Genomic DNA, 26,677 nt, shown 5'->3' with positions numbered 1-26,677 from the left:
TGTGTCTATCCCTCACCATCGTGAGGTACTACGCTCCTGGGGCATCTGTCACAGCTCACCAAGAGGAGTTGCGCCAGCTTACGGCAGTCAGTTGCTCACTGTTTGACCTTTGCAATGAAGCCTGAGCCTACAGCATTCAAGCCAGCCAAGGAAGGAAGTTACGAGAGCGAAAATAGCTTTCCTGCCCTCACCAAGAACACACACCTTGAGCAAATAAAGTGCCAGACTTACAAGGTCCTATCGCCACCGGAGCATCACTTTTAGTGACGCCCCCGTGGCACTATGCACTGCGCGGTATTTACAAGATGGCGTTCAGCCACTTTTTGTGGCTTAACACCACCTTGTAAATACGGCCCCTTAGCACGCAGCGCGTTCCCTGGAAGGGGCGTGCAATGGGTGTTGTTGGGAGTGTGCCACAGCAACACCATAGCATTTTGATGCTGCTCCAGATTTAGGAGTTGGCGTAAATCTGCGTCAGCACCAAAATCCAACGCCATCCCAGGGGTGTCGTTAGAGTGGCGCACTGAGGAGAAATGTTTTCATTTCTCCTTGTTTTTGCTCTTTCTATGTGTGATGCATTCTGCAGCACACATAGAAGTAAGAGCAAATCACCATTGAAGATTTTTTTTTTGGGCAGGAAGGTGTCCCTTCCTGCACAAAAACAATTTCCCCCTCAACGCAGTCATCCTTGTACCATGGTGCAAGAACTGCTGCGTTGGCGCTCAGCAGCTAATTTAGAGCTGGCGCAGGGGGAAGCACAGGGGTGCGCTGTATTCTACTAAATACGGCGCTTCCCTGCATTTTGAAAATGACGGCGCGTGGGGCTTGCAAATTTGGCACAGCGTCGCGCTTAGTCATTTTCTTGTAAATCTGGGCCAAAATGTCTAAAGGATAGAGGCTTTTTATGTCATGTTCGATGAAGACCATGCAAATGACTCTAGTCGTACTGCAGAAGAGAGCACCATGTGCAGTTTCTTGCTTTGGGATGTAGTCTCCCACTCTCTGTCACCAACCCTCCGAGCAGGGTCGGAGCCGTTGCATTTCTGTGCCCAGGCTCGTTGGTCTAGGGGTATGATTCTCGCTTAGGGTGCGAGAGGTCCCAGGTTCAAATCCCGGACGAGCCCATTTTAGCGGAAAACAATCAAATCCTGCTCAAAATACACAACCCCTCAACATTTCTCATTCCACTCGAAGCATTGTTGCGCAAAACATATTTTTTGCCTCAGGCGAAAAATGGATTACAATGCCTTGGCTTCCTTCCTGCTTGCTCTCAGTGCGCCCTGTGTGATGATTTCACAGGCTCTCCTTCCTGGCATTTAGGCATCAGATATTTGTCTGTCTCTGCCCGCAGCTGTGGGATTTTTCAGGACGTCTGAGTGTATGCATGCTGGCTGACACCGCTGCAATTTTCACACTTACCCCTCGCATTCCAAGCAACTGCTGATAAAGTATAGAGGAAATCGTGCAAACATATGAGGGGAACTGTGCTCCTTCAGTCAAACCAGCAAGCTTGTTTCTGTAGTGTAGTGGTTATCATGTTCGCCTCACACGCAAAAGGTCCCCGGTTCGAGACCGGGCAGAAACACTTGGCAGCAGCAGCTTTTGTGTTTGCTCCCTAAAACCTCAGGCTCTCTCAATGCACACTTAGACAGAAATGACCTTTAAAAACTTGTGACCTGTGTAAAACGTGCTTTACTATTGCAGGACGCTAAAAAGTTATCTGCATCCCTCGGTGGTCGTGCATGTGCATTGTTTCTTGTTCTGTTTTTTTTTTTTTTTCTTGGCCATGTTATATTGTGGGGCCTTTAAAGCTGTGACTTTGATAGGAACATTGCAAGCGGCAAAATCAACAAGTGCAGACTGAAGAGTCCGACCTGCACACTGTTTTGGCTGTCAGGATGGCCGAGTGGTCTAAGGTGCCAGACTCAAGAGAGCTTGATCTTCAGTGAAGCTGAGCCTTCTGGTCTCTTCATGGAGGCGTGGGTTCAAATCCCACTTCTGACAGGTGTATTTTCTTCCCTTAAATCTTGCTCTGCTTGCAGAGCCAGCTCCTCACACCACTATCTTTGGAAGCTGCTGTGGCATGTGAGGAGAAATCCACCAACCCATCGGCTGGGCCCTCAATCAAAATTCTGTGTATTACTGGAAGGGGCGTCTCAGGCACACCTTCTGTTAGAGCTGCACTTTATGACAGTAACTACCATGCTGGTTTCTACTTAAGCAGTTGATTCTATTGTTTGAAGTGAGGCTCTCCTGCCACCTTTTGGGCAAAGAAGACACTGCCCCTGCAACAACACAGGCAGACAAGCTCAAACTAGGTTTCTTGGTTAGGTGGGCGGAGCATATTGGCAATGGTGCCTCCTCGTGACTTGCAATTTACATGAAGAAGACAGAGAGGCAGCTGGGAGTAGGCAGTACCCATGAACCCCTGAACACTGTCTTGCGACTAGCACACAATTCTGAAATGAGGCGGGGGAAAGGAGGTGATTTCCCCATCAAGGGCCATTCCGGGAAATCAGCCACCCTGCGTCTCCCAGGTGAGTGTTTCAGGCCTATGAGCCACTAATATAAATCTCGCCTGATCGAGCGCTGATCGAGCAAGTGTGCTTGAATCCAAGAGGCATGCTCCTCTGGCTCAAGAGCTAGCAGGCCCTTCAGTGCTTCTGGTTGGGAAGTCTAAGGTGCAAGGGTCCATGACTTGCAGCGGGTTACAACTACCAGAAAGGGTCTGCTTTTCACATCAGTGCCCTAGTTCAGCTCACTGGCACAGGGCATTTTGACTACCTCTTGCCTTGCTAGAGACAAACAAAAAATCCTTGACAGAAAACATCAATTGCTATGGCACGCTTAGAGAGAGAGAGCCTCCAAATGGCCCTGCTTTTCGGAAAGACGCTTCAGAAGATGTTTCAAATGACTATGCAGCGGCAGTCTAGTTGGTATAGGGGTATGATTCTCGCTTCGGGTGTGAGAGGACCTCGGTTCAAATCCCAGACAAACCCCTACCTTTATAGGTTCAGTCTGTGTTTTAAACAGGAGTATTTATGCTTTTCACTCTTGTAAGATGTCATGTTGCAATGCAATACATGCTTTATACTGGCGTCGAGACGGTTCAGCATCATGAAGGTATGCGAGATTTCTTTGCAACTGCTTTTCTGTGCTGGAGCAGCAGTGCTCGTAGGAACATTAAATGCACAGTGCTTCTCCATGGTAATTTCGGGTCCAGTTCTGAAATCACCTCTTGGAATGAAAGTGATCCCAGTTCCTTTCTTCCAAGGGAAGAGATCGTGTTCCGGAAGGCTCAGCTTTGAGCGTCATGAACATTGGCCCTCATCCTTGCATCCCAGTCCAATGCATAGCCACATAAAGCAAGCAGGTGTGTCTGTTTCCATAGTGTGGTGGTTCCAGTACAATGCATAGCCACATGAAGCAAGCCGGCAAGTGTGTCTGTTTGTCTAGTGTAGTGGTTATCATGCGCACCTCACATGCGAAAGGTCCCTGGTTCGAGACGCTGGGCTTTTTCACAGTATTTGCATTTCCTGCCTCACCTGACAGGCAAGCTGAGATAAAAGAGACTGTGTCTATCCCTCACCATCGTGAGGTACTACGCTCCTGGGGCATCTGTCACAGCTCACCAAGAGGAGTTGCGCCAGCTTACGGCAGTCAGTTGCTCACTGTTTGACCTTTGCAATGAAGCCTGAGCCTACAGCATTCAAGCCAGCCAAGGAAGGAAGGTACGAGAGCGAAAATAGCTTTCCTGCCCTCACCAAGAACACACACCTTGAGCAAATAAAGTGCCAGACTTACAAGGCCCTATCGCCACCGGAGCATCACTTTTAGTGACGCCCCGGTGGCACTATGCACTGCGCGGTATTTACAAGATGGCGTTCAGCCACTTTTTGTGGCTTAACACCACCTTGTAAATACGGCCCCTTAGCACGCAGCGCGTTCCCTGGAAGGGGCGTGCAATGGGTGTTGTTGGGAGAGTGCCACAGCAACACCATAGCATTTTGATACTGCTCCAGATTTAGGAGTTGGCGTAAATCTGCGTCAGCACCAAAATCCAACGCCATCCCAGGGGTGTCGTTAGAGTGGCGCACTGAGGAGAAATGTTTTCATTTCTCCTTGTTTTTGCTCTTTCTATGTGTGATGCATTCTGCAGCACACATAGAAGTAAGAGCAAATCACCATTGAAGATTTTTTTTTTGGGCAGGAAGGTGTCCCTTCCTGCACAAAAACAATTTCCCCCTCAACGCAGTCATCCTTGTACCATGGTGCAAGAACGGCTGCGTTGGCGCTCAGCAGCTAATTTAGAGCTGGCGCAGGGGGAAGCACAGGGGTGCGCTGTATTCTACTAAATACGGCGCTTCCCTGCATTTTGAAAATGACGGCGCGTGGGGCTTGCAAATTTGGCACAGCGTCGCGCTTAGTCATTTTCTTGTAAATCTGGGCCAAAATGTCTAAAGGATAGAGGCTTTTTATGTCATGTTCGATGAAGACCATGCAAATGACTCTAGTCGTACTGCAGAAGAGAGCACCATGTGCAGTTTCTTGCTTTGGGATGTAGTCTCCCACTCTCTGTCACCAACCCTCCGAGCAGGGTCGGAGCCGTTGCATTTCTGTGCCCAGGCTCGTTGGTCTAGGGGTATGATTCTCGCTTAGGGTGCGAGAGGTCCCAGGTTCAAATCCCGGACAAGCCCATTTTAGCGGAAAACAATCAAATCCTGCTCAAAATACACAACCCCTCAACATTTCTCATTCCACTCGAAGCATTGTTGCGCAAAACATATTTTTTGCCTCAGGCGAAAAATGGATTACAATGCCTTGGATTCCTTCCTGCTTGCTCTCAGTGCGCCCTGTGTGATGATTTCACAGGCTCTCCTTCCTGGCATTTAGGCATCAGATATTTGTCTGTCTCTGCCCGCAGCTGTGGGATTTTTCAGGACGTCTGAGTGTATGCATGCTGGCTGACACCGCTGCAATTTTCACACTTACCCCTCGCATTCCGAGCAACTGCTGATAAAGTATAGAGGAAATCGTGCAAACATATGAGGGGAACTGTGCTCCTTCAGTCAAACCAGCAAGCTTGTTTCTGTTGTGTAGTGGTTATCACGTTCGCCTCACACGCGAAAGGTCCCCGGTTCGAGACCGGGCAGAAACACTTGGCAGCAGCAGCTTTTGTGTTTGCTCCCTAAAACCTCAGTCTCTCTCAATGCACACTTAGACAGAAATGACCTTTAAAAACTTGTGACCTGTGTAAAACGTGCTTTACTATTGCAGGACGCTAAAAAGTTATCTGCATCCCTCGGTGGTCGTGCATGTGCATTGTTTCTTGTTTCTTGTTCTGTTTTTTTTTTTTTTTCTTGGCCATGTTATATTGTGGGGCCTTTAAAGCTGTGACTTTGATAGGAACATTGCAAGCGGCAAAATCAACAAGTGCAGACTGAAGAGTCCGACCTGCACACTGTTTTGGCTGTCAGGATGGCAGAGTGGTCTAAGGCGCCAGACTCAAGAGAGCTTGATCTTCAGTGAAGCTGAGCCTTCTGGTCTCTTCATGGAGGCGTGGGTTCAAATCCCACTTTTGACAGGTGTATTTTCTTCCCTTAAATCTTGCTCTGCTTGCAGAGCCAGCTCCTCACACCACTATCTTTGGAAGCTGCTGTGGCATGTGAGGAGAAATCCACCAACCCATCGGCTGGGCCCTCAATCAAAATTCTGTGTATTACTGGAAGGGACGTCTCAGGCACACCTTCTGTTAGAGCTGCACTTTATGACAGTAACTACCATGCTGGTTTCTACTTAAGCAGTTGATTCTATCGTTTGAAGTGAGGCTCTCCTGCCACCTTTTGGGCAAAGAAGACACTGCCCCTGCAACAACACAGGCAGACAAGCTCAAACTAGGTTTCTTGGTTAGGTGGGCGGAGCATATTGGCAATGGTGCCTCCTCGTGACTTGCAATTTACATGAAGAAGACAGAGAGGCAGCTGGGAGTAGGCAGTACCCATGAACCCCTGAACACTGTCTTGCGACTAGCACACAATTCTGAAATGAGGCGGGGGAAAGGAGGTGATTTCCCCATCAAGGGCCATTCCGGGAAATCAGCCACCCTGCGTCTCCCAGGTGAGTGTTTCAGGCCTATGAGCCACTAATATAAATCTCGCCTGATCGAGCTTCATCGAGCGCTGATCGAGCAAGTGTGCTTGAATCCAAGAGGCATGCTCCTCTGGCTCAAGAGCTAGCAGGCCCTTCAGTGCTTCTGGTTGGGAAGTCTAAGGTGCAAGGGTCCATGACTTGCAGCGGGTTACAACTACCAGAAAGGGTCTGCTTTTCACATCAGTGCCCTAGTTCAGCTCACTGGCACAGGGCATTTTGACTACCTCTTGCCTTGCTAGAGACAAACAAAAAATCCTTGACAGAAAACATCAATTGCTATGGCACGCTTAGAGAGAGAGAGCCTCCAAATGGCCCTGCTTTTCGGAAAGACGCTTCAGAAGATGTTTCAAATGATTATGCAGCGGCAGTCTAGTTGGTATAGGGGTATGATTCTCGCTTCGGGTGTGAGAGGACCTCGGTTCAAATCCCAGACAAACCCCTACCTTTATAGGTTCAGTCTGTGTTTTAAACAGGAGTATTTCTGCTTTTCACTCTTGTAAGATGTCATGTTGCAATGCAATACATGCTTTATACTGGCGTCGAGACGGTTCAGCATCATGAAGGTATGCGAGATTTCTTTGCAACTGCTTTTCTGTGCTGGAGCAGCAGTGCTCGTAGGAACATTAAATGCACAGTGCTTCTCCATGGTAATTTCGGGTCCAGTTCTGAAATCACCTCTTGGAATGAAAGTGATCCCAGTTCCTTTCTTCCAAGGGAAGAGATCGTGTTCCGGAAGGCTCAGCTTTGAGCGTCATGAACATTGGCCCTCATCCTTGCATCCCAGTCCAATGCATAGCCACATAAAGCAAGCAGGTGTGTCTGTTTCCATAGTGTGGTGGTTCCAGTACAATGCATAGCCACATGAAGCAAGCCGGCAAGTGTGTCTGTTTGTCTAGTGTAGTGGTTATCATGCGCACCTCACATGCGAAAGGTCCCTGGTTCGAGACGCTGGGCTTTTTCACAGTATTTGCATTTCCTGCCTCACCTGACAGGCAAGCTGAGATAAAAGAGACTGTGTCTATCCCTCACCATCGTGAGGTACTACGCTCCTGGGGCATCTGTCACAGCTCACCAAGAGGAGTTGCGCCAGCTTACGGCAGTCAGTTGCTCACTGTTTGACCTTTGCAATGAAGCCTGAGCCTACAGCATTCAAGCCAGCCAAGGAAGGAAGGTACGAGAGCGAAAATAGCTTTCCTGCCCTCACCAAGAACACACACCTTGAGCAAATAAAGTGCCAGACTTACAAGGTCCTATCGCCAGCGGAGCATCACTTTTAGTGACGCCCCCGTGGCACTATGCACTGCGCGGTATTTACAAGATGGCGTTCAGCCACTTTTTGTGGCTTAACACCACCTTGTAAATACGGCCCCTTAGCACGCAGCGCGTTCCCTGGAAGGGGCGTGCAATGGGTGTTGTTGGGAGTGTGCCACAGCAACACCATAGCATTTTGATGCTGCTCCAGATTTAGGAGTTGGCGTAAATCTGCGTCAGCACCAAAATCCAACGCCATCCCAGGGGTGTCGTTAGAGTGGCGCACTGAGGAGAAATGTTTTCATTTCTCCTTGTTTTTGCTCTTTCTATGTGTGATGCATTCTGCAGCACACATAGAAGTAAGAGCAAATCACCATTGAAGATTTTTTTTTTGGGCAGGAAGGTGTCCCTTCCTGCACAAAAACAATTTCCCCCTCAACGCAGTCATCCTTGTACAATGGTGCAAGAACTGCTGCGTTGGCGCTCAGCAGCTAATTTAGAGCTGGCGCAGGGGGAAGCACAGGGGTGCGCTGTATTCTACTAAATACGGCGCTTCCCTGCATTTTGAAAATGACGGCGCGTGGGGCTTGCAAATTTGGCATAGCGTCGCGCTTAGTCATTTTCTTGTAAATCTGGGCCAAAATGTCTAAAGGATAGAGGCTTTTTATGTCATGTTCGATGAAGACCATGCAAATGACTCTAGTCGTACTGCAGAAGAGAGCACCATGTGCAGTTTCTTGCTTTGGGATGTAGTCTCCCACTCTCTGTCACCAACCCTCCGAGCAGGGTCGGAGCCGTTGCATTTCTGTGCCCAGGCTCGTTGGTCTAGGGGTATGATTCTCGCTTAGGGTGCGAGAGGTCCCAGGTTCAAATCCCGGACAAGCCCATTTTAGCGGAAAACAATCAAATCCTGCTCAAAATACACAACCCCTCAACATTTCTCATTCCACTCGAAGCATTGTTGCGCAAAACATATTTTTTGCCTCAGGCGAAAAATGGATTACAATGCCTTGGATTCCTTCCTGCTTGCTCTCAGTGCGCCCTGTGTGATGATTTCACAGGCTCTCCTTCCTGGCATTTAGGCATCAGATATTTGTCTGTCTCTGCCCGCAGCTGTGGGATTTTTCAGGACGTCTGAGTGTATGCATGCTGGCTGACACCGCTGCAATTTTCACACTTACCCCTCGCATTCCAAGCAACTGCTGATAAAGTATAGAGGAAATCGTGCAAACATATGAGGGGAACTGTGCTCCTTCAGTCAAACCAGCAAGCTTGTTTCTGTAGTGTAGTGGTTATCACGTTCGCCTCACACGCGAAAGGTCCCCGGTTCGAGACCGGGCAGAAACACTTGGCAGCAGCAGCTTTTGTGTTTGCTCCCTAAAACCTCAGGCTCTCTCAATGCACACTTAGACAGAAATGACCTTTAAAAACTTGTGACCTGTGTAAAACGTGCTTTAGTATTGCAGGACGCTAAAAAGTTATCTGCATCCCTCGGTGGTCGTGCATGTGCATTGTTTCTTGTTCTGTTTTTTTTTTTTTTTCTTGGCCATGTTATATTGTGGGGCCTTTAAAGCTGTGACTTTGATAGGAACATTGCAAGCGGCAAAATCAACAAGTGCAGACTGAAGAGTCCGACCTGCACACTGTTTTGGCTGTCAGGATGGCCGAGTGGTCTAAGGTGCCAGACTCAAGAGAGCTTGATCTTCAGTGAAGCTGAGCCTTCTGGTCTCTTCATGGAGGCGTGGGTTCAAATCCCACTTCTGACAGGTGTATTTTCTTCCCTTAAATCTTGCTCTGCTTGCAGAGCCAGCTCCTCACACCACTATCTTTGGAAGCTGCTGTGGCATGTGAGGAGAAATCCACCAACCCATCGGCTGGGCCCTCAATCAAAATTCTGTGTATTACTGGAAGGGGCGTCTCAGGCACACCTTCTGTTAGAGCTGCACTTTATGACAGTAACTACCATGCTGGTTTCTACTTAAGCAGTTGATTCTATTGTTTGAAGTGAGGCTCTCCTGCCACCTTTTGGGCAAAGAAGACACTGCCCCTGCAACAACACAGGCAGACAAGCTCAAACTAGGTTTCTTGGTTAGGTGGGCGGAGCATATTGGCAATGGTGCCTCCTCGTGACTTGCAATTTACATGAAGAAGACAGAGAGGCAGCTGGGAGTAGGCAGTACCCATGAACCCCTGAACACTGTCTTGCGACTAGCACACAATTCTGAAATGAGGCGGGGGAAAGGAGGTGATTTCCCCATCAAGGGCCATTCCGGGAAATCAGCCACCCTGCGTCTCCCAGGTGAGTGTTTCAGGCCTATGAGCCACTAATATAAATCTCGCCTGATCGAGCCTCATCGAGCGCTGATCGAGCAAGTGTGCTTGAATCCAAGAGGCATGCTCCTCTGGCTCAAGAGCTAGCAGGCCCTTCAGTGCTTCTGGTTGGGAAGTCTAAGGTGCAAGGGTCCATGACTTGCAGCGGGTTACAACTACCAGAAAGGGTCTGCTTTTCACATCAGTGCCCTAGTTCAGCTCACTGGCACAGGGCATTTTGACTACCTCTTGCCTTGCTAGAGACAAACAAAAAATCCTTGACAGAAAACATCAATTGCTATGGCACGCTTGGAGAGAGAGAGCCTCCAAATGGCCCTGCTTTTCGGAAAGACGCTTCAGAAGATGTTTCAAATGACTATGCAGCGGCAGTCTAGTTGGTATAGGGGTATGATTCTCGCTTCGGGTGTGAGAGGACCTCGGTTCAAATCCCAGACAAACCCCTACCTTTATAGGTTCAGTCTGTGTTTAAAACAGGAGTATTTATGCTTTTCACTCTTGTAAGATGTCATGTTGCAATGCAATACATGCTTTATACTGGCGTCGAGACGGTTCAGCATCATGAAGGTATGCAAGATTTCTTTGCAACTGCTTTTCTGTGCTGGAGCAGCAGTGCTCGTAGGAACATTAAATGCACAGTGCTTCTCCATGGTAATTTCGGGTCCAGTTCTGAAATCACCTCTTGGAATGAAAGTGATCCCAGTTCCTTTCTTCCAAGGGAAGAGATCGTGTTCCGGAAGGCTCAGCTTTGAGCGTCATGAACATTGGCCCTCATCCTTGCATCCCAGTCCAATGCATAGCCACATAAAGCAAGCAGGTGTGTCTGTTTCCATAGTGTGGTGGTTCCAGTACAATGCATAGCCACATGAAGCAAGCCGGCAAGTGTGTCTGTTTGTCTAGTGTAGTGGTTATCATGCGCACCTCACATGCGAAAGGTCCCTGGTTCGAGGCGCTGGGCTTTTTCACAGTATTTGCATTTCCTGCCTCACCTGACAGGCAAGCTGAGATAAAAGAGACTGTGTCTATCCCTCACCATCGTGAGGTACTACGCTCCTGGGGCATCTGTCACAGCTCACCAAGAGGAGTTGCGCCAGCTTACGGCAGTCAGTTGCTCACTGTTTGACCTTTGCAATGAAGCCTGAGCCTACAGCATTCAAGCCAGCCAAGGAAGGAAGGTACGAGAGCGAAAATAGCTTTCCTGCCCTCACCAAGAACACACACCTTGAGCAAATAAAGTGCCAGACTTACAAGGCCCTATCGCCACCGGAGCATCACTTTTAGTGACGCCCCGGTGGCACTATGCACTGCGCGGTATTTACAAGATGGCGTTCAGCCACTTTTTGTGGCTTAACACCACCTTGTAAATACGGCCCCTTAGCACGCAGCGCGTTCCCTGGAAGGGGCGTGCAATGGGTGTTGTTGGGAGAGTGCCACAGCAACACCATAGCATTTTGATACTGCTCCAGATTTAGGAGTTGGCGTAAATCTGCGTCAGCACCAAAATCCAACGCCATCCCAGGGGTGTCGTTAGAGTGGCGCACTGAGGAGAAATGTTTTCATTTCTCCTTGTTTTTGCTCTTTCTATGTGTGATGCATTCTGCAGCACACATAGAAGTAAGAGCAAATCACCATTGAAGATTTTTTTTTTGGGCAGGAAGGTGTCCCTTCCTGCACAAAAACAATTTCCCCCTCAACGCAGTCATCCTTGTACCATGGTGCAAGAACGGCTGCGTTGGCGCTCAGCAGCTAATTTAGAGCTGGCGCAGGGGGAAGCACAGGGGTGCGCTGTATTCTACTAAATACGGCGCTTCCCTGCATTTTGAAAATGACGGCGCGTGGGGCTTGCAAATTTGGCACAGCGTCGCGCTTAGTCATTTTCTTGTAAATCTGGGCCAAAATGTCTAAAGGATAGAGGCTTTTTATGTCATGTTCGATGAAGACCATGCAAATGACTCTAGTCGTACTGCAGAAGAGAGCACCATGTGCAGTTTCTTGCTTTGGGATGTAGTCTCCCACTCTCTGTCACCAACCCTCCGAGCAGGGTCGGAGCCGTTGCATTTCTGTGCCCAGGCTCGTTGGTCTAGGGGTATGATTCTCGCTTAGGGTGCGAGAGGTCCCAGGTTCAAATCCCGGACAAGCCCATTTTAGCGGAAAACAATCAAATCCTGCTCAAAATACACAACCCCTCAACATTTCTCATTCCACTCGAAGCATTGTTGCGCAAAACATATTTTTTGCCTCAGGCGAAAAATGGATTACAATGCCTTGGCTTCCTTCCTGCTTGCTCTCAGTGCGCCCTGTGTGATGATTTCACAGGCTCTCCTTCCTGGCATTTAGGCATCAGATATTTGTCTGTCTCTGCCCGCAGCTGTGGGATTTTTCAGGACGTCTGAGTGTATGCATGCTGGCTGACACCGCTGCAATTTTCACACTTACCCCTCGCATTCCGAGCAACTGCTGATAAAGTATAGAGGAAATCGTGCAAACATATGAGGGGAACTGTGCTCCTTCAGTCAAACCAGCAAGCTTGTTTCTGTTGTGTAGTGGTTATCACGTTCGCCTCACACGCGAAAGGTCCCCGGTTCGAGACCGGGCAGAAACACTTGGCAGCAGCAGCTTTTGTGTTTGCTCCCTAAAACCTCAGTCTCTCTCAATGCACACTTAGACAGAAATGACCTTTAAAAACTTGTGACCTGTGTAAAACGTGCTTTACTATTGCAGGACGCTAAAAAGTTATCTGCATCCCTCGGTGGTCGTGCATGTGCATTGTTTCTTGTTTCTTGTTCTGTTTTTTTTTTTTTTTCTTGGCCATGTTATATTGTGGGGCCTTTAAAGCTGTGACTTTGATAGGAACATTGCAAGCGGCAAAATCAACAAGTGCAGACTGAAGAGTCCGACCTGCACACTGTTTTGGCTGTCAGGATGGCCGAGTGGTCTAAGGCGCCAGACTCAAGAGAGCTTGATCTTCAGTGAAGCTGAGCCTTCTGGTCTCTTCATGGAGGCGTGGGTTCAAATCCCACTTTTGACAGGTGTATTTTCTTCCCTTAAATCTTGCTCTGCTTGCAGAGCCAGCTCCTCACACCACTATCTTTGGAAGCTGCTGTGGCATGTGAGGAGAAATCCACCAACCCATCGGCTGGGCCCTCAATCAAAATTCTGTGTATTACTGGAAGGGACGTCTCAGGCACACCTTCTGTTAGAGCTGCACTTTATGACAGTAACTACCATGCTGGTTTCTACTTAAGCAGTTGATTCTATCGTTTGAAGTGAGGCTCTCCTGCCACCTTTTGGGCAAAGAAGACACTGCCCCTGCAACAACACAGGCAGACAAGCTCAAACTAGGTTTCTTGGTTAGGTGGGCGGAGCATATTGGCAATGGTGCCTCCTCGTGACTTGCAATTTACATGAAGAAGACAGAGAGGCAGCTGGGAGTAGGCAGTACCCATGAACCCCTGAACACTGTCTTGCGACTAGCACACAATTCTGAAATGAGGCGGGGGAAAGGAGGTGATTTCCCCATCAAGGGCCATTCCGGGAAATCAGCCACCCTGCGTCTCCCAGGTGAGTGTTTCAGGCCTATGAGCCACTAATATAAATCTCGCCTGATCGAGCCTCATCGAGCGCTGATCGAGCAAGTGTGCTTGAATCCAAGAGGCATGCTCCTCTGGCTCAAGAGCTAGCAGGCCCTTCAGTGCTTCTGGTTGGGAAGTCTAAGGTGCAAGGGTCCATGACTTGCAGCGGGTTACAACTACCAGAAAGGGTCTGCTTTTCACATCAGTGCCCTAGTTCAGCTCACTGGCACAGGGCATTTTGACTACCTCTTGCCTTGCTAGAGACAAACAAAAAATCCTTGACAGAAAACATCAATTGCTATGGCACGCTTAGAGAGAGAGAGCCTCCAAATGGCCCTGCTTTTCGGAAAGACGCTTCAGAAGATGTTTCAAATGATTATGCAGCGGGAGTCTAGTTGGTATAGGGGTATGATTCTCGCTTCGGGTGTGAGAGGACCTCGGTTCAAATCCCAGACAAACCCCTACCTTTATAGGTTCAGTCTGTGTTTTAAACAGGAGTATTTCTGCTTTTCACTCTTGTAAGATGTCATGTTGCAATGCAATACATGCTTTATACTGGCGTCGAGACGGTTCAGCATCATGAAGGTATGCGAGATTTCTTTGCAACTGCTTTTCTGTGCTGGAGCAGCAGTGCTCGTAGGAACATTAAATGCACAGTGCTTCTCCATGGTAATTTCGGGTCCAGTTCTGAAATCACCTCTTGGAATGAAAGTGATCCCAGTTCCTTTCTTCCAAGGGAAGAGATCGTGTTCCGGAAGGCTCAGCTTTGAGCGTCATGAACATTGGCCCTCATCCTTGCATCCCAGTCCAATGCATAGCCACATAAAGCAAGCAGGTGTGTCTGTTTCCATAGTGTGGTGGTTCCAGTACAATGCATAGCCACATGAAGCAAGCCGGCAAGTGTGTCTGTTTATCTAGTGTAGTGGTTATCATGCGCACCTCACATGCGAAAGGTCCCTGGTTCGAGACGCTGGGCTTTTTCACAGTATTTGCATTTCCTGCCTCACCTGACAGGCAAGCTGAGATAAAAGAGACTGTGTCTATCCCTCACCATCGTGAGGTACTACGCTCCTGGGGCATCTGTCACAGCTCACCAAGAGGAGTTGCGCCAGCTTACGGCAGTCAGTTGCTCACTGTTTGACCTTTGCAATGAAGCCTGAGCCTACAGCATTCAAGCCAGCCAAGGAAGGAAGGTACGAGAGCGAAAATAGCTTTCCTGCCCTCACCAAGAACACACACCTTGAGCAAATAAAGTGCCAGACTTACAAGGTCCTATCGCCACCGGAGCATCACTTTTAGTGACGCCCCCGTGGCACTATGCACTGCGCGGTATTTACAAGATGGCGTTCAGCCACTTTTTGTGGCTTAACACCACCTTGTAAATACGGCCCCTTAGCACGCAGCGCGTTCCCTGGAAGGGGCGTGCAATGGGTGTTGTTGGGAGTGTGCCACAGCAACACCATAGCATTTTGATGCTGCTCCAGATTTAGGAGTTGGCGTAAATCTGCGTCAGCACCAAAATCCAACGCCATCCCAGGGGTGTCGTTAGAGTGGCGCACTGAGGAGAAATGTTTTCATTTCTCCTTGTTTTTGCTCTTTCTATGTGTGATGCATTCTGCAGCACACATAGAAGTAAGAGCAAATCACCATTGAAGATTTTTTTTTTGGGCAGGAAGGTGTCCCTTCCTGCACAAAAACAATTTCCCCCTCAACGCAGTCATCCTTGTACCATGGTGCAAGAACTGCTGCGTTGGCGCTCAGCAGCTAATTTAGAGCTGGCGCAGGGGGAAGCACAGGGGTGCGCTGTATTCTACTAAATACGGCGCTTCCCTGCATTTTGAAAATGACGGCGCGTGGGGCTTGCAAATTTGGCACAGCGTCGCGCTTAGTCATTTTCTTGTAAATCTGGGCCAAAATGTCTAAAGGATAGAGGCTTTTTATGTCATGTTCGATGAAGACCATGCAAATGACTCTAATCGTACTGCAGAAGAGAGCACCATGTGCAGTTTCTTGCTTTGGGATGTAGTCTCCCACTCTCTGTCACCAACCCTCCGAGCAGGGTCGGAGCCGTTGCATTTCTGTGCCCAGGCTCGTTGGTCTAGGGGTATGATTCTCGCTTAGGGTGCGAGAGGTCCCAGGTTCAAATCCCGGACAAGCCCATTTTAGCGGAAAACAATCAAATCCTGCTCAAAATACACAACCCCTCAACATTTCTCATTCCACTCGAAGCATTGTTGCGCAAAACATATTTTTTGCCTCAGGCGAAAAATGGATTACAATGCCTTGGATTCCTTCCTGCTTGCTCTCAGTGCACCCTGTGTGATGATTTCACAGGCTCTCCTTCCTGGCATTTAGGCATCAGATATTTGTCTGTCTCTGCCCGCAGCTGTGGGATTTTTCAGGACGTCTGAGTGTATGCATGCTGGCTGACACCGCTGCAATTTTCACACTTACCCCTCGCATTCCAAGCAACTGCTGATAAAGTATAGAGGAAATCGTGCAAACATATGAGGGGAACTGTGCTCCTTCAGTCAAACCAGCAAGCTTGTTTCTGTAGTGTAGTGGTTATCACGTTCGCCTCACACGCGAAAGGTCCCCGGTTCGAGACCGGGCAGAAACACTTGACAGCAGCAGCTTTTGTGTTTGCTCCCTAAAACCTCAGGCTCTCTCAATGCACACTTAGACAGAAATGACCTTTAAAAACTTGTGACCTGTGTAAAACGTGCTTTACTATTGCAGGACGCTAAAAAGTTATCTGCATCCCTCGGTGGTCGTGCATGTGCATTGTTTCTTGTTCTGTTTTTTTTTTTTTTTCTTGGCCATGTTATATTGTGGGGCCTTTAAAGCTGTGACTTTGATAGGAACATTGCAAGCGGCAAAATCAACAAGTGCAGACTGAAGAGTCCGACCTGCACACTGTTTTGGCTGTCAGGATGGCCAAGTGGTCTAAGGTGCCAGACTCAAGAGAGCTTGATCTTCAGTGAAGCTGAGCCTTCTGGTCTCTTCATGGAGGCGTGGGTTCAAATCCCACTTCTGACAGGTGTATTTTCTTCCCTTAAATCTTGCTCTGCTTGCAGAGCCAGCTCCTCACACCACTATCTTTGGAAGCTGCTGTGGCATGTGAGGAGAAATCCACCAACCCATCGGCTGGGCCCTCAATCAAAATTCTGTGTATTACTGGAAGGGGCGTCTCAGGCACACCTTCTGTTAGAGCTGCACTTTATGACAGTAACTACCATGCTGGTTTCTACTTAAGCAGTTGATTCTATTGTTTGAAGTGAGGCTCTCCTGCCACCTTTTGGGCAAAGAAGACACTGCCCCTGCAACAACACAGGCAGACAAGCTCAAACTAGGTTTCTTGGTTAGGTGGGCGGAGCATATTGGCAATGGTGCCTCCTCGTGACTTGCAATTTACATGAAGAAGACAGAGAGGCAGCTGGGAATAGGCAGTACCCATGAACCCCTGAACACTGTCTTGCGACTAGCACACAATTCTGAAATGAGGCGGGGGAAAGGAGGTGATTTCCCCATCAAGGGCCATTCCGGGAAATCAGCCACCCTGCGTCTCCCAGGTGAGTGTTTCAGGCCTATGAGCCACTAATATAAATCTCGCCTGATCGAGCCTAATCGAGCGCTGATCGAGCAAGTGTGCTTGAATCCAAGAGGCATGCTCCTCTGGCTCAAGAGCTAGCAGGCCCTTCAGTGCTTCTGGTTGGGAAGTCTAAGGTGCAAGGGTCCATGACTTGCAGCGGGTTACAACTACCAGAAAGGGTCTGCTTTTCACATCAGTGCCCTAGTTCAGCTCACTGGCACAGGGCATTTTGACTACCTCTTGCCTTGCTAGAGACAAACAAAAAATCCTTGACAGAAAACATCAATTGCTATGGCACGCTTAGAGAGAGAGAGCCTCCAAATGGCCCTGCTTTTCGGAAAGACGCTTCAGAAGATGTTTCAAATGACTATGCAGCGGCAGTCTAGTTGGTATAGGGGTATGATTCTCGCTTCGGGTGTGAGAGGACCTCGGTTCAAATCCCAGACAAACCCCTACCTTTATAGGTTCAGTCTGTGTTTTAAACAGGAGTATTTATGCTTTTCACTCTTGTAAGATGTCATGTTGCAATGCAATACATGCTTTATACTGGCGTCGAGACGGTTCAGCATCATGAAGGTATGCGAGATTTCTTTGCAACTGCTTTTCTGTGCTGGAGCAGCAGTGCTCGTAGGAACATTAAATGCACAGTGCTTCTCCATGGTAATTTCGGGTCCAGTTCTGAAATCACCTCTTGGAATGAAAGTGATCCCAGTTCCTTTCTTCCAAGGGAAGAGATCGTGTTCCGGAAGGCTCAGCTTTGAGCGTCATGAACATTGGCCCTCATCCTTGCATCCCAGTCCAATGCATAGCCACATAAAGCAAGCAGGTGTGTCTGTTTCCATAGTGTGGTGGTTCCAGTACAATGCATAGCCACATGAAGCAAGCCGGCAAGTGTGTCTGTTTGTCTAGTGTAGTGGTTATCATGCGCACCTCACATGCGAAAGGTCCCTGGTTCGAGACGCTGGGCTTTTTCACAGTATTTGCATTTCCTGCCTCACCTGACAGGCAAGCTGAGATAAAAGAGACTGTGTCTATCCCTCACCATCGTGAGGTACTACGCTCCTGGGGCATCTGTCACAGCTCACCAAGAGGAGTTGCGCCAGCTTACGGCAGTCAGTTGCTCACTGTTTGACCTTTGCAATGAAGCCTGAGCCTACAGCATTCAAGCCAGCCAAGGAAGGAAGGTACGAGAGCGAAAATAGCTTTCCTGCCCTCACCAAGAACACACACCTTGAGCAAATAAAGTGCCAGACTTACAAGGCCCTATCGCCACCGGAGCATCACTTTTAGTGACGCCCCGGTGGCACTATGCACTGCGCGGTATTTACAAGATGGCGTTCAGCCACTTTTTGTGGCTTAACACCACCTTGTAAATACGGCCCCTTAGCACGCAGCGCGTTCCCTGGAAGGGGCGTGCAATGGGTGTTGTTGGGAGAGTGCCACAGCAACACCATAGCATTTTGATACTGCTCCAGATTTAGGAGTTGGCGTAAATCTGCGTCAGCACCAAAATCCAACGCCATCCCAGGGGTGTCGTTAGAGTGGCGCACTGAGGAGAAATGTTTTCATTTCTCCTTGTTTTTGCTCTTTCTATGTGTGATGCATTCTGCAGCACACATAGAAGTAAGAGCAAATCACCATTGAAGATTTTTTTTTTGGGCAGGAAGGTGTCCCTTCCTGCACAAAAACAATTTCCCCCTCAACGCAGTCATCCTTGTACCATGGTGCAAGAACGGCTGCGTTGGCGCTCAGCAGCTAATTTAGAGCTGGCGCAGGGGGAAGCACAGGGGTGCGCTGTATTCTACTAAATACGGCGCTTCCCTGCATTTTGAAAATGACGGCGCGTGGGGCTTGCAAATTTGGCACAGCGTCGCGCTTAGTCATTTTCTTGTAAATCTGGGCCAAAATGTCTAAAGGATAGAGGCTTTTTATGTCATGTTCGATGAAGACCATGCAAATGACTCTAGTCGTACTGCAGAAGAGAGCACCATGTGCAGTTTCTTGCTTTGGGATGTAGTCTCCCACTCTCTGTCACCAACCCTCCGAGCAGGGTCGGAGCCGTTGCATTTCTGTGCCCAGGCTCGTTGGTCTAGGGGTATGATTCTCGCTTAGGGTGCGAGAGGTCCCAGGTTCAAATCCCGGACAAGCCCATTTTAGCGGAAAACAATCAAATCCTGCTCAAAATACACAACCCCTCAACATTTCTCATTCTACTCGAAGCATTGTTGCGCAAAACATATTTTTTGCCTCAGGCGAAAAATGGATTACAATGCCTTGGATTCCTTCCTGCTTGCTCTCAGTGCGCCCTGTGTGATGATTTCACAGGCTCTCCTTCCTGGCATTTAGGCATCAGATATTTGTCTGTCTCTGCCCGCAGCTGTGGGATTTTTCAGGACGTCTGAGTGTATGCATGCTGGCTGACACCGCTGCAATTTTCACACTTACCCCTCGCATTCCGAGCAACTGCTGATAAAGTATAGAGGAAATCGTGCAAACATATGAGGGGAACTGTGCTCCTTCAGTCAAACCAGCAAGCTTGTTTCTGTTGTGTAGTGGTTATCACGTTCGCCTCACACGCGAAAGGTCCCCGGTTCGAGACCGGGCAGAAACACTTGGCAGCAGCAGCTTTTGTGTTTGCTCCCTAAAACCTCAGTCTCTCTCAATGCACACTTAGACAGAAATGACCTTTAAAAACTTGTGACCTGTGTAAAACGTGCTTTACTATTGCAGGACGCTAAAAAGTTATCTGCATCCCTCGGTGGTCGTGCATGTGCATTGTTTCTTGTTTCTTGTTCTGTTTTTTTTTTTTTTTCTTGGCCATGTTATATTGTGGGGCCTTTAAAGCTGTGACTTTGATAGGAACATTGCAAGCGGCAAAATCAACAAGTGCAGACTGAAGAGTCCGACCTGCACACTGTTTTGGCTGTCAGGATGGCCGAGTGGTCTAAGGCGCCAGACTCAGGAGAGCTTGATCTTCAGTGAAGCTGAGCCTTCTGGTCTCTTCATGGAGGCGTGGGTTCAAATCCCACTTTTGACAGGTGTATTTTCTTCCCTTAAATCTTGCTCTGCTTGCAGAGCCAGCTCCTCACACCACTATCTTTGGAAGCTGCTGTGGCATGTGAGGAGAAATCCACCAACCCATCGGCTGGGCCCTCAATCAAAATTCTGTGTATTACTGGAAGGGACGTCTCAGGCACACCTTCTGTTAGAGCTGCACTTTATGACAGTAACTACCATGCTGGTTTCTACTTAAGCAGTTGATTCTATCGTTTGAAGTGAGGCTCTCCTGCCACCTTTTGGGCAAAGAAGACACTGCCCCTGCAACAACACAGGCAGACAAGCTCAAACTAGGTTTCTTGGTTAGGTGGGCGGAGCATATTGGCAATGGTGCCTCCTCGTGACTTGCAATTTACATGAAGAAGACAGAGAGGCAGCTGGGAGTAGGCAGTACCCATGAACCCCTGAACACTGTCTTGCGACTAGCACACAATTCTGAAATGAGGCGGGGGAAAGGAGGTGATTTCCCCATCAAGGGCCATTCCGGGAAATCAGCCACCCTGCGTCTCCCAGGTGAGTGTTTCAGGCCTATGAGCCACTAATATAAATCTCGCCTGATCGAGCTTCATCGAGCGCTGATCGAGCAAGTGTGCTTGAATCCAAGAGGCATGCTCCTCTGGCTCAAGAGCTAGCAGGCCCTTCAGTGCTTCTGGTTGGGAAGTCTAAGGTGCAAGGGTCCATGACTTGCAGCGGGTTACAACTACCAGAAAGGGTCTGCTTTTCACATCAGTGCCCTAGTTCAGCTCACTGGCACAGGGCATTTTGACTACCTCTTGCCTTGCTAGAGACAAACAAAAAATCCTTGACAGAAAACATCAATTGCTATGGCACGCTTAGAGAGAGAGAGCCTCCAAATGGCCCTGCTTTTCGGAAAGACGCTTCAGAAGATGTTTCAAATGATTATGCAGCGGCAGTCTAGTTGGTATAGGGGTATGATTCTCGCTTCGGGTGTGAGAGGACCTCGGTTCAAATCCCAGACAAACCCCTACCTTTATAGGTTCAGTCTGTGTTTTAAACAGGAGTATTTCTGCTTTTCACTCTTGTAAGATGTCATGTTGCAATGCAATACATGCTTTATACTGGCGTCGAGACGGTTCAGCATCATGAAGGTATGCGAGATTTCTTTGCAACTGCTTTTCTGTGCTGGAGCAGCAGTGCTCGTAGGAACATTAAATGCACAGTGCTTCTCCATGGTAATTTCGGGTCCAGTTCTGAAATCACCTCTTGGAATGAAAGTGATCCCAGTTCCTTTCTTCCAAGGGAAGAGATCGTGTTCCGGAAGGCTCAGCTTTGAGCGTCATGAACATTGGCCCTCATCCTTGCATCCCAGTCCAATGCATAGCCACATAAAGCAAGCAGGTGTGTCTGTTTCCATAGTGTGGTGGTTCCAGTACAATGCATAGCCACATGAAGCAAGCCGGCAAGTGTGTCTGTTTGTCTAGTGTAGTGGTTATCATGCGCACCTCACATGCGAAAGGTCCCTGGTTCGAGACGCTGGGCTTTTTCACAGTATTTGCATTTCCTGCCTCACCTGACAGGCAAGCTGAGATAAAAGAGACTGTGTCTATCCCTCACCATCGTGAGGTACTACGCTCCTGGGGCATCTGTCACAGCTCACCAAGAGGAGTTGCGCCAGCTTACGGCAGTCAGTTGCTCACTGTTTGACCTTTGCAATGAAGCCTGAGCCTACAGCATTCAAGCCAGCCAAGGAAGGAAGGTACGAGAGCGAAAATAGCTTTCCTGCCCTCACCAAGAACACACACCTTGAGCAAATAAAGTGCCAGACTTACAAGGTCCTATCGCCAGCGGAGCATCACTTTTAGTGACGCCCCCGTGGCACTATGCACTGCGCGGTATTTACAAGATGGCGTTCAGCCACTTTTTGTGGCTTAACACCACCTTGTAAATACGGCCCCTTAGCACGCAGCGCGTTCCCTGGAAGGGGCGTGCAATGGGTGTTGTTGGGAGTGTGCCACAGCAACACCATAGCATTTTGATGCTGCTCCAGATTTAGGAGTTGGCGTAAATCTGCGTCAGCACCAAAATCCAACGCCATCCCAGGGGTGTCGTTAGAGTGGCGCACTGAGGAGAAATGTTTTCATTTCTCCTTGTTTTTGCTCTTTCTATGTGTGATGCATTCTGCAGCACACATAGAAGTAAGAGCAAATCACCATTGAAGATTTTTTTTTTGGGCAGGAAGGTGTCCCTTCCTGCACAAAAACAATTTCCCCCTCAACGCAGTCATCCTTGTACAATGGTGCAAGAACTGCTGCGTTGGCGCTCAGCAGCTAATTTAGAGCTGGCGCAGGGGGAAGCACAGGGGTGCGCTGTATTCTACTAAATACGGCGCTTCCCTGCATTTTGAAAATGACGGCGCGTGGGGCTTGCAAATTTGGCACAGCGTCGCGCTTAGTCATTTTCTTGTAAATCTGGGCCAAAATGTCTAAAGGATAGAGGCTTTTTATGTCATGTTCGATGAAGACCATGCAAATGACTCTAGTCGTACTGCAGAAGAGAGCACCATGTGCAGTTTCTTGCTTTGGGATGTAGTCTCCCACTCTCTGTCACCAACCCTCCGAGCAGGGTCGGAGCCGTTGCATTTCTGTGCCCAGGCTCGTTGGTCTAGGGGTATGATTCTCGCTTAGGGTGCGAGAGGTCCCAGGTTCAAATCCCGGACAAGCCCATTTTAGCGGAAAACAATCAAATCCTGCTCAAAATACACAACCCCTCAACATTTCTCATTCCACTCGAAGCATTGTTGCGCAAAACATATTTTTTGCCTCAGGCGAAAAATGGATTACAATGCCTTGGATTCCTTCCTGCTTGCTCTCAGTGCGCCCTGTGTGATGATTTCACAGGCTCTCCTTCCTGGCATTTAGGCATCAGATATTTGTCTGTCTCTGCCCGCAGCTGTGGGATTTTTCAGGACGTCTGAGTGTATGCATGCTGGCTGACACCGCTGCAATTTTCACACTTACCCCTCGCATTCCAAGCAACTGCTGATAAAGTATAGAGGAAATCGTGCAAACATATGAGGGGAACTGTGCTCCTTCAGTCAAACCAGCAAGCTTGTTTCTGTAGTGTAGTGGTTATCACGTTCGCCTCACACGCGAAAGGTCCCCGGTTCGAGACCGGGCAGAAACACTTGGCAGCAGCAGCTTTTGTGTTTGCTCCCTAAAACCTCAGGCTCTCTCAATGCACACTTAGACAGAAATGACCTTTAAAAACTTGTGACCTGTGTAAAACGTGCTTTAGTATTGCAGGACGCTAAAAAGTTATCTGCATCCCTCGGTGGTCGTGCATGTGCATTGTTTCTTGTTCTGTTTTTTTTTTTTTTTCTTGGCCATGTTATATTGTGGGGCCTTTAAAGCTGTGACTTTGATAGGAACATTGCAAGCGGCAAAATCAACAAGTGCAGACTGAAGAGTCCGACCTGCACACTGTTTTGGCTGTCAGGATGGCCGAGTGGTCTAAGGTGCCAGACTCAAGAGAGCTTGATCTTCAGTGAAGCTGAGCCTTCTGGTCTCTTCATGGAGGCGTGGGTTCAAATCCCACTTCTGACAGGTGTATTTTCTTCCCTTAAATCTTGCTCTGCTTGCAGAGCCAGCTCCTCACACCACTATCTTTGGAAGCTGCTGTGGCATGTGAGGAGAAATCCACCAACCCATCGGCTGGGCCCTCAATCAAAATTCTGTGTATTACTGGAAGGGGCGTCTCAGGCACACCTTCTGTTAGAGCTGCACTTTATGACAGTAACTACCATGCTGGTTTCTACTTAAGCAGTTGATTCTATCGTTTGAAGTGAGGCTCTCCTGCCACCTTTTGGGCAAAGAAGACACTGCCCCTGCAACAACACAGGCAGACAAGCTCAAACTAGGTTTCTTGGTTAGGTGGGCGGAGCATATTGGCAATGGTGCCTCCTCGTGACTTGCAATTTACATGAAGAAGACAGAGAGGCAGCTGGGAGTAGGCAGTACCCATGAACCCCTGAACACTGTCTTGCGACTAGCACACAATTCTGAAATGAGGCGGGGGAAAGGAGGTGATTTCCCCATCAAGGGCCATTCCGGGAAATCAGCCACCCTGCGTCTCCCAGGTGAGTGTTTCAGGCCTATGAGCCACTAATATAAATCTCGCCTGATCGAGCCTCATCGAGCGCTGATCGAGCAAGTGTGCTTGAATCCAAGAGGCATGCTCCTCTGGCTCAAGAGCTAGCAGGCCCTTCAGTGCTTCTGGTTGGGAAGTCTAAGGTGCAAGGGTCCATGACTTGCAGCGGGTTACAACTACCAGAAAGGGTCTGCTTTTCACATCAGTGCCCTAGTTCAGCTCACTGGCACAGGGCATTTTGACTACCTCTTGCCTTGCTAGAGACAAACAAAAAATCCTTGACAGAAAACATCAATTGCTATGGCACGCTTAGAGAGAGAGAGCCTCCAAATGGCCCTGCTTTTCGGAAAGACGCTTCAGAAGATGTTTCAAATGATTATGCAGCGGGAGTCTAGTTGGTATAGGGGTATGATTCTCGCTTCGGGTGTGAGAGGACCTCGGTTCAAATCCCAGACAAACCCCTACCTTTATAGGTTCAGTCTGTGTTTTAAACAGGAGTATTTCTGCTTTTCACTCTTGTAAGATGTCATGTTGCAATGCAATACATGCTTTATACTGGCGTCGAGACGGTTCAGCATCATGAAGGTATGCGAGATTTCTTTGCAACTGCTTTTCTGTGCTGGAGCAGCAGTGCTCGTAGGAACATTAAATGCACAGTGCTTCTCCATGGTAATTTCGGGTCCAGTTCTGAAATCACCTCTTGGAATGAAAGTGATCCCAGTTCCTTTCTTCCAAGGGAAGAGATCGTGTTCCGGAAGGCTCAGCTTTGAGCGTCATGAACATTGGCCCTCATCCTTGCATCCCAGTCCAATGCATAGCCACATAAAGCAAGCAGGTGTGTCTGTTTCCATAGTGTGGTGGTTCCAGTACAATGCATAGCCACATGAAGCAAGCCGGCAAGTGTGTCTGTTTATCTAGTGTAGTGGTTATCATGCGCACCACACATGCGAAAGGTCCCTGGTTCGAGACGCTGGGCTTTTTCACAGTATTTGCATTTCCTGCCTCACCTGACAGGCAAGCTGAGATAAAAGAGACTGTGTCTATCCCTCACCATCGTGAGGTACTACGCTCCTGGGGCATCTGTCACAGCTCACCAAGAGGAGTTGCGCCAGCTTACGGCAGTCAGTTGCTCACTGTTTGACCTTTGCAATGAAGCCTGAGCCTACAGCATTCAAGCCAGCCAAGGAAGGAAGGTACGAGAGCGAAAATAGCTTTCCTGCCCTCACCAAGAACACACACCTTGAGCAAATAAAGTGCCAGACTTACAAGGTCCTATCGCCACCGGAGCATCACTTTTAGTGACGCCCCCGTGGCACTATGCACTGCGCGGTATTTACAAGATGGCGTTCAGCCACTTTTTGTGGCTTAACACCACCTTGTAAATACGGCCCCTTAGCACGCAGCGCGTTCCCTGGAAGGGGCGTGCAATGGGTGTTGTTGGGAGTGTGCCACAGCAACACCATAGCATTTTGATGCTGCTCCAGATTTAGGAGTTGGCGTAAATCTGCGTCAGCACCAAAATCCAACGCCATCCCAGGGGTGTCGTTAGAGTGGCGCACTGAGGAGAAATTTTTTCATTTCTCCTTGTTTTTGCTCTTTCTATGTGTGATGCATTCTGCAGCACACATAGAAGTAAGAGCAAATCACCATTGAAGATTTTTTTTTTGGGCAGGAAGGTGTCCCTTCCTGCACAAAAACAATTTCCCCCTCAACGCAGTCATCCTTGTACCATGGTGCAAGAACTGCTGCGTTGGCGCTCAGCAGCTAATTTAGAGCTGGCGCAGGGTGAAGCACAGGGGTGCGCTGTATTCTACTAAATACGGCGCTTCCCTGCATTTTGAAAATGACGGCGCGTGGGGCTTGCAAATTTGGCACAGCGTCGCGCTTAGTCATTTTCTTGTAAATCTGGGCCAAAATGTCTAAAGGATAGAGGCTTTTTATGTCATGTTCGATGAAGACCATGCAAATGACTCTAGTCGTACTGCAGAAGAGAGCACCATGTGCAGTTTCTTGCTTTGGGATGTAGTCTCCCACTCTCTGTCACCAACCCTCCGAGCAGGGTCGGAGCCGTTGCATTTCTGTGCCCAGGCTCGTTGGTCTAGGGGTATGATTCTCGCTTAGGGTGCGAGAGGTCCCAGGTTCAAATCCCGGACAAGCCCATTTTAGCGGAAAACAATCAAATCCTGCTCAAAATACACAACCCCTCAACATTTCTCATTCCACTCGAAGCATTGTTGCGCAAAACATATTTTTTGCCTCAGGCGAAAAATGGATTACAATGCCTTGGATTCCTTCCTGCTTGCTCTCAGTGCACCCTGTGTGATGATTTCACAGGCTCTCCTTCCTGGCATTTAGGCATCAGATATTTGTCTGTCTCTGCCCGCAGCTGTGGGATTTTTCAGGACGTCTGAGTGTATGCATGCTGGCTGACACCGCTGCAATTTTCACACTTACCCCTCGCATTCCAAGCAACTGCTGATAAAGTATAGAGGAAATCGTGCAAACATATGAGGGGAACTGTGCTCCTTCAGTCAAACCAGCAAGCTTGTTTCTGTAGTGTAGTGGTTATCACGTTCGCCTCACACGCGAAAGGTCCCCGGTTCGAGACCGGGCAGAAACA

At 48.7% G+C, this 26,677-nt stretch overlaps 9 non-coding genes across 9 annotated transcripts; all 9 read left to right on the top strand.

Annotated features, from left to right (window-relative positions):
• Nucleotides 1-1,512: 1,512 nt before the first annotated feature.
• Nucleotides 1,513-1,585, top strand: TRNAV-CAC (transfer RNA valine (anticodon CAC)). The gene has a single exon. It is a non-coding gene; the product is annotated as a tRNA-Val (tRNA).
• A 3,500-nt stretch (nt 1,586-5,085) lies between these two features.
• Nucleotides 5,086-5,158, top strand: TRNAV-CAC (transfer RNA valine (anticodon CAC)). Its single transcript has one exon. It is a non-coding gene; the product is annotated as a tRNA-Val (tRNA).
• Nucleotides 5,159-8,675: 3,517 nt separating this feature from the next.
• Nucleotides 8,676-8,748, top strand: TRNAV-CAC (transfer RNA valine (anticodon CAC)). Its single transcript has one exon. It is a non-coding gene; the product is annotated as a tRNA-Val (tRNA).
• A 3,510-nt stretch (nt 8,749-12,258) lies between these two features.
• On the top strand, nt 12,259-12,331 carry TRNAV-CAC (transfer RNA valine (anticodon CAC)). Its single transcript has one exon. It is a non-coding gene; the product is annotated as a tRNA-Val (tRNA).
• A 3,517-nt stretch (nt 12,332-15,848) lies between these two features.
• On the top strand, nt 15,849-15,921 carry TRNAV-CAC (transfer RNA valine (anticodon CAC)). The gene has a single exon. It is a non-coding gene; the product is annotated as a tRNA-Val (tRNA).
• Nucleotides 15,922-19,431: 3,510 nt separating this feature from the next.
• On the top strand, nt 19,432-19,504 carry TRNAV-CAC (transfer RNA valine (anticodon CAC)). Its single transcript has one exon. It is a non-coding gene; the product is annotated as a tRNA-Val (tRNA).
• A 314-nt stretch (nt 19,505-19,818) lies between these two features.
• On the top strand, nt 19,819-19,930 carry TRNAL-CAG (transfer RNA leucine (anticodon CAG)). Its single transcript has 2 exons — nt 19,819-19,856; nt 19,885-19,930. It is a non-coding gene; the product is annotated as a tRNA-Leu (tRNA).
• A 3,091-nt stretch (nt 19,931-23,021) lies between these two features.
• TRNAV-CAC (transfer RNA valine (anticodon CAC)) lies at nt 23,022-23,094 on the top strand. The gene has a single exon. It is a non-coding gene; the product is annotated as a tRNA-Val (tRNA).
• A 3,510-nt stretch (nt 23,095-26,604) lies between these two features.
• On the top strand, nt 26,605-26,677 carry TRNAV-CAC (transfer RNA valine (anticodon CAC)). The gene has a single exon. It is a non-coding gene; the product is annotated as a tRNA-Val (tRNA).

The sequence above is a fragment of the Pleurodeles waltl genome, unplaced genomic scaffold (genome assembly GCF_031143425.1).
Source record: "Pleurodeles waltl isolate 20211129_DDA unplaced genomic scaffold, aPleWal1.hap1.20221129 scaffold_345, whole genome shotgun sequence".
Classification (NCBI taxonomy): domain Eukaryota; kingdom Metazoa; phylum Chordata; class Amphibia; order Caudata; family Salamandridae; genus Pleurodeles; species Pleurodeles waltl.
Note: the sequence above shows the minus strand (reverse complement) of the source record. Positions and strands in the feature narration are given on the sequence as shown.